General features: G+C 35.9%; 1 long non-coding RNA gene across 36 annotated transcripts in view; it reads left to right on the forward strand.

Moving 5' to 3' along the window:
- LOC123284789 (uncharacterized) overlaps window positions 1–13150 on the forward strand; it is a 471184-nt gene that overhangs the window by 242855 nt on the left and 215179 nt on the right. For 25 of the 36 annotated variants that reach the window (XR_011502348.1, XR_011502333.1, XR_011502323.1 and 22 more), the window contains one exon: window positions 1054–1198. The exons of 10 other annotated variants lie outside the window; for them this stretch is intronic. This is a non-coding gene — a long non-coding RNA (uncharacterized lncRNA). Of the gene's footprint in view, window positions 1–1053; window positions 1199–5902; window positions 7014–13150 lie in introns of those variants that run through there. One more of the 36 variants, XR_011502341.1, reaches the window with a different exon arrangement.

Genomic DNA, 13150 nt, shown 5'->3' on the forward strand with positions numbered 1-13150 from the left:
TTGCAGATCATTCTGTAAGTACTTTGTGAGGGCCAAAGCCATCATTTCATAAATTAGAACATATTATTAGGGGCTAGCAGACCCTAAAAACAATGCATTATATACATTGCTTTGCCTGTTCGAATTCTCCATACATTCTGAAAAGTTAAGATTTTTTCCAAAAAGTTAAGATTTTCATCAGCAAGGTTTATGGATGTTCTCTGGTTACTAGCTAGTTTCAAACCTAAGTAACCTCGACTTCACAGTCCCCATGGACTTCCTGTTATACTCCACTTCCTCCCAGGAAGAATCCAGAATAGAAAGGGCCAGTGACAGGGGAGATGAACCATGGTCACTTCACAGCTTTGCTGAGGGTCAATCTGAATAACTTTCAAAATAGCAAGTTTGTCTTAGAGTCTTGGGCAGAAGGTAACCTCTGGGGAGGCAGAAAACATGTTCCTAATTCATAACTATATCATAAGCACCTTACTTAGTACCTGGTGCAAATAAACCTTCTTTAAGTAAATTATATTTGTGATTGAATATAATATCAGCAATTGAATGCTTAAGAGAGAGGATAAGGAAGAGGAAAAGGGAAAGGAAGAGGAAGGAAAAGAAGAGAGAAGATAAGGAGCAGTGAACATGAAAAAAAGAAAACAAAACAAAAGAAGGAACAAAAGAAAGAGGGATTTAAGAAAGACTGAAACATGCCTATTGCCTTAGCAATTGGGCTTCCACTCATTATTCCAATAAAACTGCTCCCTCTCAAGTTTCTGTTGACATCAATATTGCCAGATCAAATGGAAAAGGGCCTAAAAGGAGTCAAATTATGTCACAAAATAGCTGGGTGACTGTGATGGACAGATCCTAAATGACTTTCCCTCCCAATGATCCCTGCCTTCTAGTATTCATGCCTTTGTATAATTTCCTCCCTTTGGGTGTGTGATGAGTCTGTGATTTGCTTTTAACAAGTAGAATATGGTAAATATTATGCGTTGTCATTTGCATGATTAAATTACATTATATAAGACTCTGTCTTACCAGACTACTCAATCTAGAAATTCTTCTTGCAAGCTTGATGAAGTAAATAGCCATGTTGATGAATCCCTATGTGTCAAAGAACTGTGGGCGGCCTCTGGGAACTGCAAACAGCTCCAGCCAACAACCATCAAAAACTGAGTGAACTCGGAAGCAGTGTCTTCCACATTTGAGCCTCCAGGTGAGAACACAGCCCAGCCAAAACCTTGATTACAGCTTTGTGAAGCTCTAAGCAAAGGATCCAACTAAACTGTGGCTGGTCTCTTAATCCACAAAAACTGTGAGATAATAAATATGTGTTTTCAGGGCCAGCCCCAGGGCTGAGTGGTTAAAATTCTGCACATTCCTCTTCAGCAGCCCTGGGTTCACAGGTTCAGATCCTGGGTGTGGACATACTCCACTCGTCAGCCATGCTGTAGAGGTATTCCACATACAGAAAATAGAGGAAGATTGACACAGATGTTACCTCAGGATGAATCTTCCTCACACATACAAAAAATATGTTTTGTTTGAGCTGCTAAGTTTGTAGTAATATTGTTACGCAGCATAGAAAACTAATACAGTGACTTTGGGTGCCACCCTTTCTATGCCTTAGCTCCCTCTTCTATAAAATGGATATAACAGTAGTATCCATCCTGAAACGTTATTGTGAACAATGTGATGATAACATATGTAAACCAGAATGATATTGGCACATAAAGAGTTATATATAAGCTTAGCTATTATAATTACCTGTGACATAGTGCTTTGACATGATTTAACATATTCTCCCTGAAAGTTTTTTCCTCCTTGGTTTTTATAGTATTTTGTTCTTTTGGTTTCCCTTGTAGTTTTACCCATATTTTTCAGTCTTGTTCACAAACTTCTCTTCTCCTTAGTCCTTCCTTCAGCATCCTACCTTCTTGTCTGCTCAGCCTTCAGTATCCCCTGAGCGCTCCAGGGAAGAAGAATTCCTTTCTGTTGTCCCATAGTAAACTAACAGCTTCCAGAGGACTAGCTTCCTGTAGACAATGATGGAGTGATTTCTGCTGAAAGGGAATGAGAAACTCTATAAACAAAGGGATTAATTCAACTAAAAATAGTATTTTAGGACTCAAATGTACCACATTTTGTAATTAAACTACACGGCTGTTCCATACCACTATTGGCACAAAGAAAAGGAAAAAGAGAGTCTCAAAGAGGTGAGTGGCAGTGTGAGTAATGGAAAGAGTGTCAGCTACGGAGACAAACCTGGGTTCAAAATTAACCTCTGCCTCTTGATAGCTATGTGACCTTAGACAAGTTATTTAACCTTTCTAAGCTTCTGGTTTCTCATGGCAAATTAAGGATAGTAATATTCATCTCAGAGAGTTATGAGAATCAAAACCACATGTGCATGGCAGAAGTTCAATACCTTGTGGCTCTATTTGTCTCAAGATACACTACTAGTACTAGGATTCATTTTTGAGTTTCCCAACCCAAACAGAATATAGGTATAAGATAGATAGATGTTAGATGGATAGATAGACAGACAGACAGATAGATAGATAGATAGATAAACCGAAAATTCAACAAAAGAAAGACAAAGATTAAGTCTTCATGAAATTTACAAGGTCATGCTTGATGTTTCTTAATGGTTTTCAGGGAAAAAATACGACAGAGTTGACGGGGCTTTTAAAGTCTTCCCTGGTTTATGGAGAGTGAAACAGGGCTTAGAAAAAACACCTGTGTTCCAGACAGCCCCAAGTGAGCCTGTTTCTGCTTACTCTATACATAAAGAGGCTGAAATTTAAAGACTCTAAGTACATTTTGAAAGCAAAGCTCTTGGTCCTTCAGCCTTTGAAGACTTAAAGCGTGTTCAGATCCATGTGTCTACCCCAACACCTGAGAACACCAATACTTCTATTTATCATAGTGTTCACTGATGCCTTGCCATAAAAATCCATTTTCTGGGATTCAGGCATTCCTTGGCTTAAGGGAGGGCCAGTTATAGGAATCTATATGTAGGACAGGTCTGAGAGCTCCACAGAAAGGACCTATCGTAAAGGAATAGGGAGCTAGAATGAATAACTAGGGTCTAAGGAAAGGAGGTGAATGGGCAAAGCAGGATCATGGAGTCCCATGTTCTTATCCACCCCCATCCATCTTCTATTCTCCACCATGTCCACATTTTCGAGACTTTAGATTTTGGAAGAAGAGGTGGTAAAACAAAAGACGAATCTCACTAAAATCTCTGTAGTTCCTAGCGAGGGAAGACATCCTGTTTCATTTCAGTGTGAGTGATGAGGGGCCTAGGAATTTCACCTAAGGGAAAATGCCTTTGAACTTCTCCTGCAATGAGGAAGCACAGAACTGAGGTAGAAAAGGATCTCAAGCACACCTTAAAGGCATGTTGGTGCAATTGTGAGGAATGTGAAGATATCTGTATCCCCAGCAATTCTTTGGTAAAAGTGAAGATGGTGAAATTTTGTTTTCCATATATAGAAATTTTCTTTCTATAACCATTTCCATGTACAGTATTTATTTGTTTCTATAGCCATTAAGAAAAATCTCTGGGTTAGAGACATCCTCAAAACTTGCTGACATGTGAACTGTTGGACCACATGCAGATAGGAGTACGATTAGAGCAGTCAATAAAGTAGCAATTATGTAGTGGTGTCTGCTCACTTTGTAAATGGTTGGTTAAGACAGCTGTTGGCAGCTGAGTTGTGAGTCAGGGAAACACCCTCTTGATGGGACGGTAGTGACTCTAAAAGCAAGCACAGTAAAACACCTATTGTCAGCCACCAGCAGTACCTTTGGGAGACAGCATGCTGCTTATCCAAGAAGCTAGATGCCCACTCCTTCAAGTAAATCTCTTGCCAACAGCAGCTCTTTTCTTGAATTGAGTTAGACCACGTCTCATTGGTGCCTAGACAAAGTGACTGTTCCAGGCCTGATTCTTATTTTTTCTTTCTCATTGCCAGATTTGAACTCTACCTCTCATCTATGACTCCACCTCTCATATTTTCTACACTGGATTCTTTGTACCTTATGCCCTGACATAGAGATAGACGTGGCTTCAATTCTTGCCCCTGACCTAGATTCCTAGACTGTTTGATATTTGCCTGCAGCTCAGTTGGAATGGTGACCTCTGGACTATGCTTTAGATTTTCAATTCTCCCTTTGGAAGCTATGGTTTGTGTACACACATTCAATCCCAAGGCCATCACAGAAACAGAGGGAAGAGAATATCCTTCCCACAGTATATGTCTATTTAAGATGGCCTTCTGTAACTTATTTGTCCTTTGAGGTTAATGACAAATAGTCTGTTAACCTGATTTTACAACCAAAAATGCAAATAGAAGTGGATAGGCAGTGTGATTTTTCTGAGAATAAAATTCTGAAGAGTAATTCTATTAGGTAATTCTATTAATGAAATATTATCACCACACTTTTCAAAAGAGAAGAGATCTGATTAGGTTTAAAGGCAGAAGAAACCAGGCTAGTGTAAGAAAAACTCAAAAGAATGTGGGAGAACTTGTTGATGTGGTCTGAAGGAAACTACTCTAAGCCTACCTAGTTATCCATTGTAAACAGGACATTTTGCTTCCCAAGATGGTTCATTGATACACACAAACACATACAGAAGCATAAAGCAGTGAACACTTTTTTTTATTTTTTTGAGGAAGATTAGTTCTGAGCTAAGATTTGCTGCCAATTCTCTTTTTTTTTTTTTCCTGAGGAAGATTGGCTCTGAGCTACCATCCATGCCCATCTTCCTCTATTTTACCTGTGGGGCGCCTGCCAGAACATGGCCTGATAAGTGGTAGATATGTCCATACCCAGGTTCAGAACCAGTGTACCCTAGGCAGCTGAAGCCACCAGGCCTGCCCCCAGCAAATGCCCTTTTTGATAAACAAGTGTCATTAACAGTCAGTGATGAACCAAATTCAATTGCATCTGAGATCTTCAGTATTCCTATAGGCACAATAGTAACAGACTTTTATATACAGGTCTAAAAGCACTAATACCAACCAAAGTAGTGTCATTAATATTCATGGTAAAAAAAGGAGTAGGATTTCCACTGAATCATAGAACACTTTAAAGAAAACTAAAGACCAAAGAGAGGTTTCAAGGAACTCATATTTCACTTCTAAGTCTCCAAGGACCACCAATAATCCTCAGTCCATTTCGAGTTATTTCCTCAGCTATCACTTCTCTACAGTCTATAAAAACACTCTTTCCTCCTTCATCTAATATCCTTATTGGGATTGATTTATGTCTCAACAAATTAGATGGGGTTGGCATCTGGCTCACATGACGTCACTCTTTACTCAGGAAAGCCGGCGTCATGGGAAACATCTGGCAGATGTCTTTTAAACAGTACTTTTAATAGGTGGCTATGGCGTCCATTAAGAGCTCTGCAAGGGAGGTTATAAAATTTCCTCTCTCCTGATCATCACCCCACAGACTGTAAACATTTTTCCATACTAAGCAAACATTTTTTTTTTTTGAGTGAAAACGGGCCGATATAGCATTTCTTTAACTGTCAAGGTGCTTTAGAAATTGGGTTGACATTTCTCAAAGAAGATGTTAGAGATGCTATAGGATCTGTTAAAGCTGGAATCAACTAAACAGACCCTTCAATCCAATGGATTTCTTTGACTTATGAGGAAACTGACGCTCACAGATGCTGTAGTGTATACATCATTCATGTTGAAAAAGTTAGAAACAGTGATGTGTTAGATGTCATAGCAGAGATAAAGAAATCATTATTACTTTTTAGGTTGACCCTCAGAGTGCCTTTTTTTTTCATACTGCCTTTTGTTCTTCCCTCTAGTGGCTTGACACACCTGTATGCACATACACACATGCATATTACTTACAAATAAAAGTTCTATTCATTCCTTACGCATTTTTTCAGAACAAATCCTTAAGAGTTGAATACTTATTTCTGGAGAAGACTTTGTCTTGTTTCAATACGGGCTGTCATGTGTTGTTTGTTTGCTTTACCGCCAAGTAAAAGGACTGTGTGTCTCCACAAACTCTCTCTGGCCCAAGGACTCTCCCCTGCCTCTGTTCTTCTTGGTGAGTATCTTCTCTCTGGTGAACTCAGCATTCTCTGTTCACTCCAATAGAGAGAGGGCACGTTAAAGTCATTTTAAAACAGAGAATTTTTTCTTGCTTGCATTCTGAATTAAAAATGGATCAATATGTTTACTTCCTAAATTAAAAAAAAAAGCAGTACAATGACATTTCCAGTATTCGTACCATAAACAACCATCTCTATTTTGTCACTACTGACCCACAACAGCTGTAATTTAAGATGTTTCCACTTAGCCACATCCTATCTGCTCCCATGCAAGTGAAATGGATCAGTTGAAGTGACATCATATCAACTGCACTTGGCATGAAAAATGAGAAAACAGTAACTTATTGAGGTTTCCTTACACGTCAGGTGTGTTTTTTCTCCTACGTGTATTTAAATGTTCCAGCACCATGAAAAGACTTCCATTCCTTCTTGGTATTTCTATTTGGTATTTTTGTCAAAAATCAATGGAAAACATAAATATGAATTATTTCTGGAATTTCTAGTTCTTTCAATTTTTTATGTCTTCAATTAGTCTCAGTAATGTTTTTTCTTTGAATTTTCAGTACATAATACTACACATATTTTGTTAGTTTCATATTTTTGTATGCTATTTTAAATGATATTCTTTTTATTTTAAGTTGTAAATCTTCATTGCCAGTTTATAAAGACAATATTAATCATTACTATTAATCAAAATATTGCTACTTATATTAGATGACCTTGCTAAAGTCACTTATCACTTCTAGTAGCTCTTGCAGATTCCTTTAGATTTTCTATATATGGTGTGTGTAATGCAAATAAAGACTATTTAGCTTTTTACTTTCCAATTTGTGTGCCTTTTATCTTCCCCCAACATAATGTTGAAGAAAGATGAAGCTAGTAGACATACTGCCTTGTTATTGGTCTTAGGGGGAAAGCATTCAGTCTTTCAACATTACTTAGGATAGTAGTCAGACACTTTCTGGTAGATGCCATTTATCAGATTGAGGAAGTTCCTTTCTATTTCTAATTTGCTGATTTTTTTTTTCTTTTTAGTCCGGTAAGGTGTGGAATTTTATCCAATGTCTTTCTTCATCAATTTGGATGATCTATTGCTTTTCTTTTTTTTTTTTATTTTTTTCTCCCCAAAGCCCCCCGGTACGTAGTTGTATATTCTTCGTTGTGGGTCCTTCTAGTTGTGGCATGTGGGACGCTGCCTCAGTATGGTTTGATGAGCAGTGCCATGTCCGCACCCAGGATTCAAACCAACGAAACACTGGGCTGCCTGCAGCAGAGCACGCGAACTTAACCACTTGGCCACGGGGCCAGCCCCAATTGCTTTTCTTTTTTACTCTGTTAATATTGTGAATTAAATTGATTTTTTGAAGTGTTAAACCAACCTTGCATTCACAGGGTAAACCAAACTTGAGCATGTGTTACGTTTTTGTATATTACTGGATTGATTTTCTAATATTTTTGTAACAGCTTTATTGAGTTACAATTGAGAAAAAAATTGTATATATTTAGGGTATGTAACTTCATATTTGATATATACATGTGCACTGTGAAATGCTTATTACAACAAAGCTAATTAACAAATCCATCACCCGGCATACTTACCGTTTTCTTTTTCTTTTCTTTGTGGATGTGTGTGTGTGATGGCAACATTTAAGATCTACCCTCTTAGCAAATTCCAAGTATAAAGTACTTGTCATGTTGTACGTTAGATCTACAGAAATTATTCATTCTGAATGACCAAAAATTTGCACCCTTTGACTAACATCTCTCCATTTCCCTACCCCCTAGCCCCTAGCAACCACCATTCTACACTCTGAGTGTATGAGTTTGACTATTTTAGATTCCACATATACTTGAGATCATGCGATAACTGTCTTTCTTTGTTGAGCTTATTTTACTGTATATATATATATATATATATATATATATATATAATGTCCTCCAGTTTCATCCATATTGTCAGAAATGTCAGGATATCCTTTGTTAAGGTTGAATAATATTCCACTGTATGTGTGTATTACATTTTTTTTAATCCATTCACCTGCAGAAGGACATTTAGTTGTTTCCATACCTTGGTGATTGTGAGTAATGCCACAATAAACATGAGAGTGCACATCTCTCGTTGAGGTCCTGATTTCACTTCCTTTGGATACACACCCAGAAGGTTGAGTCTACATTAATGAAGGATGTAGGTCTGAAATTTTCTTTCTCATAATGGTTTTGCCAGGAATTGATATCAAGATAATGATGGTATCATAAATTGAGTTGGGAAGTATTCTCTTTTCCTTTATTTTCTGAAAGGTTCTTATAGAATTTACCTGTGAAGCTATCTGGAACTGAGGTTTTCTTTATAGGACATTCTAATATTATGAATTCGCTGTGTTTAATAGTAATAGGAATGTCCAGGTTTTCTATTTCTTCTTGAATCAGTTATAGAAATTTATGTCTTTCAAAGAATGTTTCACTTTATTAATATTGTTTCATAAACTGGTATCACTTTCTTCATTATATTCCTTTACTATTGTTTTAACTTTGAAGGAACTACAGTGATTTCTCTTTCATTTCTGATGTCTGTCATTGATTTCTTCTCCCCTTTTTTCTTTCATTAGTTTAGTCTAGCCAGAATTTAATCATGTATTGATATTTCCAATACAACGACTTTGATTTCATTGATTTTCCTCTACGATTTTTTAGTTCACTATACCGTCAACATTTGTACTTATTTTCATTATTCCCTTCCTGCTACTTACTTGAGGTTTCATTCCCACTGCTTTTCTAGTTCTCTATAGTAGAAATCTGGTCATTGATTTTGCACCTTCGTTTTTTTCTAATATGTGCACTTCAAGCTTTAAATTTCATTTTAGCCACTGCTTTAGGTGCATCTAATATCATGTTTTGGTAAACTTTTAATTACTTCAAAATATTCTTCAATTTCTTCTTTGGTCCATGGGCCATTTAGAAGTATGTCATTTAATTTCCAAATATTAGCTGTTTTCAGACTTTTTAAAAAACTATTTAATTCAATTCAGTTGTGGTCAGAACATGTAGTCAATCTTTTGAAATGTGTTAAGACTAGTTTCACGGCCAGACATATGGTCTCTTAGGGAATGTTCTTTTCGCGCTTGCAACAAATGTTTATTTTGCTGTAGTTGGGTGGAGTTTTCTATAAATGACAATTAGTTCAAGTTGATTGATAGTCTTGTGCAAGACTGCTAATCTCTACAAATTTCTCTCAGTTTGCCCTATTGAATTCTAAAGAGGAGCGTTAAAATCTGAAACTGTAGTGCAATTTGATCTATTTCTGTTTTGGCTCCTATCAGTTTTGCTTCATATAAATTGAAGCATTTTTATCAAGCATATACATATTTATGATTATTAGTTATACTTGATAAATTCACCTTTTTATCATTTTGAAATATCCCTTTTGGTCCTGGTCATTTTTTATTCTGAAATCTGTTTTTTTTATATTAATATAGCCAATGAGACTTTCTAAGGATTAATGTTTGATGCTTTATGGTTTTTCAATCTTTAGTTTTAAAAATGTTATATGACTTTATAGTTAAAAAGAGATTCTCAAAGACAATAATATTTTGTCCAGTCTGACAATCTCTGTCTTTTAATTGAAGTGTATAGACAGTTTACTTTTAATAATTGATATGGCTTAAATCTACCATCTCACTATTTTTTTGTCTCACATATTCTATTTTCCTTATTTTTTCTCTCCTAGCCTTTTCTTGAGTGAGTTGAATATTTCTGTAGTGTATAACTTTATCTCCATTACTGACTTATTGACTATACTTATTTGTGTTGTTTAGTAATTATCCTAGCATTTAATTTGCCAAAGTTTGACTTCAAATAATATTAAGAACCTTATTAAACTATACGTATATTTCTTTCTCCTGTCACTTAAAAATTATTTCATATATTTTACTTCATATATTCTATAAACTCCACAATATGTTATTATTCTTATACCAAACATTTAATTACCTTTAAAAGGAATTGACATGAAAATAAAAAGTGTTTTATATTTACCCAATATTAACTGTTTCAGAGTTCTTCATTTCTCTGTGTAGACCCAAACTTTCATTTGGTGCTATTTTTCTAACACCAGAAGAAATCCCTTTAACACTTCTTATAGTGTAGATCTGCTAGCAATCGATTATCTCAGCCTTTGTTTCTCTGACAAATTTTTTTTTTCATCTTTATTATTAAAGAATGTTATCATTGGATGAAGAATTCTAAGTTGAAAGTTCCTTGCAGTACTTTAAAAATACCCTTGTCTTTTCTTCTGCTTGTGCAGTTTCTAATAAGATTACAATTTACTTGTATTTTTTTTTAAAGATTTTATTTTTTTCCTTTTTCTCCTCAAAGCCCCCCGGTAGGTAGTTGTATATTCTTCATAGTGGGTCCTTCTGGTTGTGGCATGTGGGACACTGCCTCAGCGTGGTTTGATGAGCAGCGCCATGTCCGTGCCCAGGATTTGAACCAATGAAACACTGGGCTGCCTGCAGCGGAGCGTGCGAACTTAACCACTGGGCCGCGGAACCAGCCCCACAATTTACTTGTACTTTTATTGAAATATAAATTATGCATTTGCCTTGTTATAAGATTTTATTTCTATGAATCATTTTGTGCAATTTGCTTATGATATGTCGTGGTATGATTTTCTTTGTATCTATCCCACTTGAGTTTCATTGAGTTTCTTGGATCTACAGGTTTATAAATTCCATCAAATTAGGAAAACGTTTGGCTATTTCTTCAAAAATGTATTTTTTCACTCCACAACTTCTCCTTTTGGTACTATAGTTACACTGTATGTCAGACTTCTTGATGTTGTTCTATATCTCACTGATGCCCTGCTGATTTTTTTTTCTCTTTTATCCTCTCTGTGATCCAATTTTTGCATAATTTCCATTGCGATTTTTTCCAAGTTCATTGATATTTTCTTCTGTTATGTCTGATCTCGCATTAATCCCATTCCAGTTTTTTTTTAATCCTACTATTCGTTTCACATTTTATATATTTTCATGTCTAGCAGTTCTGTTTAATTATTTATGTATCTTCTACATCTTCCTTCCTCTTCATTTGAATAATCTTATATAGTTACAATAGCTACTTTCATGTCTTTATCTCCTAATTCCATGTTTCCTTTCATTTCTTTGTCCGTTTCTATTGACTGCTTTTTCTCCTGGTTGTGGTTTATTGATTCCTGCTATTTTGCATGTCTTGTAATTTTAATAAGATTCTGGTTATTGTGATGCTTTTTTGTGAATTGTCTGCAAATTGTTGTTTTCACTTAATGAGTGTTGAGCTTTTTTCTGGCAGACTGTTAATTACTTCCAGTTCAGTGTGAACTTTGCAGGCTTGCTTTTAACCATTGTTGGGGCAGAACTGGACTAGACTTTATTTTAGAGCTTATTTACTCTCACTAATAAGGTGTGGCTTTCTGGAGTCTCTCTTGAATGTCCTGAGAGATCAGTGAGTATTAGTACTCAGGCAGGTCAGAACTCAAATATCATCTAGCCCTGAGCTGGCTCTCGGAACAATCTTGCTCACAGCTCCCCTGTGTCCTTTGCCATTCTTCATGGAGTTTCACCCTGTGCTTGCATGTCTTGATGTTCAGCAAGCAAGCATCCCAGTACAGATTTCTGTGGCTCATTTTTCTGTTTATATTTTGTCCAGTTTTCTAGCAGTTTGTGTTACAAGATTAAATTTGGACTCAGCAATTCCATTATGGCCACAAAATGAAATAGCTACTATATTTTTCAGTTTACCCTACTTGTGCTTAAAACATCTTGGTGATGATATTATTGGCAGTAAATGAATGACTAAAACCCACCAACAGAATGACAAGGACTGGGTGAGCACTACAATGGGATAGTTAATTAATACTATGATACGACATTTACTAAATAATTCATTTCAGCAGTATCCTAAAACTAATTCAGCACATTAATAGAGAACTTCAGTCTCAAAATACTCTGATGGACTCAAATTAGCAGGAATCATCATCCTGAGATGAGAGCAGAAGAACATTTTAACACATCTATTAAGTCTAAAAACGGGCAACATTTTGATTCATATAAAGCTGATTGTCAATAAGAGCAGCATCAGGAACAATCACTTGATCATCTTTTTCAAAAGACACATGCTCCTTGAAGAGAAAATAAAACCTCTTGTTGATGATGTGCCCCTATATTTAAAAATATTTTTCAATATTTTTCATAGAGCCTCTATGGCTATGTTACATATAATATATAAGGAGTATGTTATATATTAGATGGGTCAAAAATTCCAGTGCTTATAAAATCATCTTAGCTCAACTTTTGTCTCATTTTACCAGGAAAAATAGCAGTTGTTGTGTTTCAGGAATTGAAATTTTTCTTTCAATATACTTATTAATTAGATCTAAACTCTGTCATTTGGGCACCTAGGGCTTACAAAGAAACATTATATAGTGTGCTATCATGACACTGAGACAAACTGTCAAGTGAGGAGTATTTCCCTTATTTGTTCTTTCATAAAGCTTAGTGATGGTTTCGAGTCCCATTTACATCACTAACTAGCCCAGTAATCTTAGGAAAATGATTTAACCCTTTCAGTATCTTGGTATTCTCTTCTGTAAAATGGTGATAATAATGATGCATAACTTATAGACATATTATGAAGATTAAGTGAGCAAGTATGTTCAATGCACTTACAACAATTTCTCACCCACAGTGAATAGTACACCCATGTTGACTTTATTATTATTATTAAGGCTAATCTCTTCATCTGTGTTCTGATATCCTTCTTATTTTCTCGGCTCTTTTCCCCTCAATCATCATTCGTCTTGGTGAAAAAAAGTAAAAGCTCTCCCTTGACCGCACAGCTCTCTGGCTATTTCTTCAGTCTCTTTCCTTTCTGCTCTATGTGATCATCACTCTGTGATTTTTGTGCTTCTGTTTTCTCCTCACCCCTGACCTCAATCCCAGTGATTTGCCCTTTAATCCAAAATATGCAGTCCTATCTTCTCAGAATGCAGTGCTCTTTTGTTTTGTTTTGTTTCATTTTTCAAAAGTTTTCTATGGGGCCAGTCCA

The sequence above is a fragment of the Equus asinus genome, chromosome 3, assembly GCF_041296235.1.
Source record: "Equus asinus isolate D_3611 breed Donkey chromosome 3, EquAss-T2T_v2, whole genome shotgun sequence".
Lineage (NCBI taxonomy): Eukaryota > Metazoa > Chordata > Mammalia > Perissodactyla > Equidae > Equus > Equus asinus.